The sequence below is a fragment of the Lathyrus oleraceus genome, chromosome 7, assembly GCF_024323335.1.
Source record: "Lathyrus oleraceus cultivar Zhongwan6 chromosome 7, CAAS_Psat_ZW6_1.0, whole genome shotgun sequence".
NCBI lineage: Eukaryota > Viridiplantae > Streptophyta > Magnoliopsida > Fabales > Fabaceae > Lathyrus > Lathyrus oleraceus.
This window is the reverse complement of record NC_066585.1, coordinates 470534482-470537579: the sequence shown is the minus strand read 5'-3', so window position 1 is coordinate 470537579 and position 3098 is coordinate 470534482. Positions and strand designations below refer to the sequence as shown.

The 3098-nt window shown below is 37.5% G+C and overlaps 1 long non-coding RNA gene across 1 annotated transcript; it reads left to right on the top strand.

Annotated features, from left to right (window-relative positions):
* The first annotated feature begins 583 nt into the window (after nucleotides 1-583).
* On the top strand, nucleotides 584-2353 carry LOC127105325 (uncharacterized). Its single transcript, XR_007794987.1, has 2 exons — nucleotides 584-1933; nucleotides 2036-2353. It is a non-coding gene; the product is annotated as an uncharacterized LOC127105325 (long non-coding RNA).
* Nucleotides 2354-3098: the final 745 nt, after the last annotated feature.

Genomic DNA, 3098 nt, shown 5'->3' with positions numbered 1-3098 from the left:
TAAAATGTTCATGTTGAGTACAATAGACGTAGGTGGTACTAATACATTTCCCTTGCATAATCGACTCCCGTACCCGAATTTGGTTGCGATGATTGTACATCCCAAAAATTTTAGGACCGATTTCACTTTCCGGATTTTGATATGACCGGTGTATAGCCCGAAAAATTTATTATGAAGTCGGGTAGTATGTACATCCTGGGATTCAGGTGTGTTTGGGATGACTTACTCGGCCATGAGACATTCATCTCGGATTCTAGAAGGGATGGACAAAAGTCATTCATCGGTTATGAAGTTAATAATTATCCATTACAAAATTATGTACATCCCAGAATTTTCTGAGGCCGAGTTGGTGGGACAACCGAGTATGGTGAGGTTAACAGGTGAGATAGTTATGTTTATACTTACTAATCAGAATCCGATTATGGTATCAAAATAAGAAAGACGAAGTCGATCTCATGTAAGTCGAGAATGATCTAGTTCGTGTAAGTCAGATCTTATGACAAGGATAAGATGTCATTTGAAGGATCCTAAGAAATAATTACAGAATGATGCATTATGACAAAAGAGTTATAATTAATGAAGAGATAGATGTATTTAGGAGAATTTTTGGAGAGTAAAAGACAAGTAAACATAAGACACCATGAAGCCAACACTTAAAGGCTCTCCCAAACTAATAACATAGAAGTCACCATTTTAATATTTTTTTCAAAGAACATTTGACATTCATCATTGAACTCTGTTAAAACATTTCCATAACAAAGAAAATCATGTTTCACTTTAGCCACACGATGCCTTCCATGGTAGATTATTCTGCTGGTCATACAAGATAACTATAAGGTGTTGCTCGATGCTATTTCAGTTGGTGACGCTACCACTACTGGCGGCGACGATAACATCAATAGCGACGTGGATTAATGACGGCAGTGGTGAAATCAACATTCCGGTTGATATCTCAAGGATGTCGCCTAAGTCCTGAAATCCAGATCCTATACGTTCTCAAATTCGCCGTCGTATCTCATTATCATCGATTTCCGGTTTAGTGAACAAATGATTCAAACATTTTCGAGGACCGTTCTCTCAATACTTCCTCTGTATCATTTTCCTGGTCCCAGTTGGAATAGATCTGGAGAAGAGCGGACCTCATCGACGTTGGTTTTACGATCTCATGAAGAGGTTTTTAGCGAAGGTTTCATCATCGCCAGAGTCGATACAACTTCTGACTATCAGCAACAACTTCCCTCTATGATTAGTGTCCGCAAACCGTTACAAAAGCTCTGTAGTCAGTGATATTAAGGTGACCTTTTTTCCTATTCTTTTTGTTTTGATCTATTGGAAATATCCCTGGTTTGTTGATAGTTCAGATAATTAATTTGTCATTGATTAATTCTGGATGATGTTTTTCTGTAAAACCTGTAACATGATTGGTGAGGAGAGGTGGCGGCTTCCACCGGAATCCGTTCTCGCTTAAGATATTCTCGTCATTGCCGTCGTAACCAGAACGTCAGGATATTGAAGGAGGCGGAAGCAAAGTATTCAAATGTGGGAATGTATCTATTTTGTGACAGTTCTGATCGGAAGCCGATCTGCAATGCGGTACCAGTATGAAACCAACATCCGATATGATACCAGGACGAAGCTAATCTCCAATGCGTGCAGCTGATTCTCAAGAAAACCAAGCTATTGGTCTCTAATGTTTGGAAAATACAATTATGAGACAAAACCGCGGCTAAGATACATTTACGGATGGAGATATGCGGTGTGACACTAGGTACACCAAAATGAGAAGGTAAACATTTGATGTCATGGTAAGAGAAAAACAATTATGGTGATTACTGACAATGAGATTAGTGATGACCAGAAAGAGATTAGTGCTCCTAAACCTCTATGGAACCGGCCTGGTGTTGATGGGAAATGTGTTGATGTTCATCTTATGGTAACTTCTTCGTTTTCCTCTTTTCCAACAATTATGTTCCGCAATTTGAGTTTATAAAGTCTGTTTCGCATTTACAACATTCTGTATGATTTCATGTGCAAGCTGCAAGTGTATCGGAGTCGACATTGCAACATGATGATGTCGGACAATAGTGGTTACGACTTCCGGTATATACATGTACTCAGTGTAGGCATTTGTAGTTAGATGGTATTACTTGGATCACATACATACTTTGTACTGCATTGAAGATATAACTAATATATGATGAAGAATCTACATGCCTGAGATGGAAAGCTGTTGGATGATGTTTTTGTTTTGGATTGCCTGATAATTCATGGGTGGTAATATAGTAACAATATTAGGGATATATCAGTAATTGATTTTGTGTCTAATTTGAATAATTGCGGATCTTTATGTTCAGGCCGTCCTATGCAACTCTTGTAGCCTCAAACAAGAGCACAACTGTTAGTAAGATGGCAACAACCTTACAGGCTAAGTTGTCACAATTACAAGCTGCTACTTCTTTTTGTGTTTCGTTTTATATGTGAATGATCTATGCAGGTGTGTCAATGGCATCATTGACTGAACTCTCATTCAACTGGCTTTACATACAGGAATATTTATTCAAAGAAAGCCATGGTTGATTATATATATCTTCTATCACTTCATTATGTACTAATGTTTTTTCATATTATATAATAACTCTTCCTTCAGACTCATATGGATAGCACCAATATATATGCCTACATTTCAATCATTGCTCTAGTTGTCTGCATACCACCTACCTTAATTATTGAAGTGTTGAAGATCGGTTCCAATGAAACAATTGCTCAAGTATGTTCGATTAAGTTTGTATCAGATACCTTCTGGGTTGATATGTTTTACCATCTATACGATCAGGTGGCAACTAAAACATTAGAGAGAGTGGCCCTTCTTACTCATAAGTGATCGATCCCGAGTCTATTATTGGAAATTCCAGTATAACTACAAGAAGTATATTCATTGATGAGGGCGCTTCTCTTACTAGTCAGGGTTCTGAAAATATGTTTATTAATAATGAACACACTCAGCAAAGAGATGTTTCAATTGCAGGAAACTATTAGTAATCGTAGGATGAACATGGAACTATTGTACTAAAGATTAAAAGATAACAACAAGTCGCCCA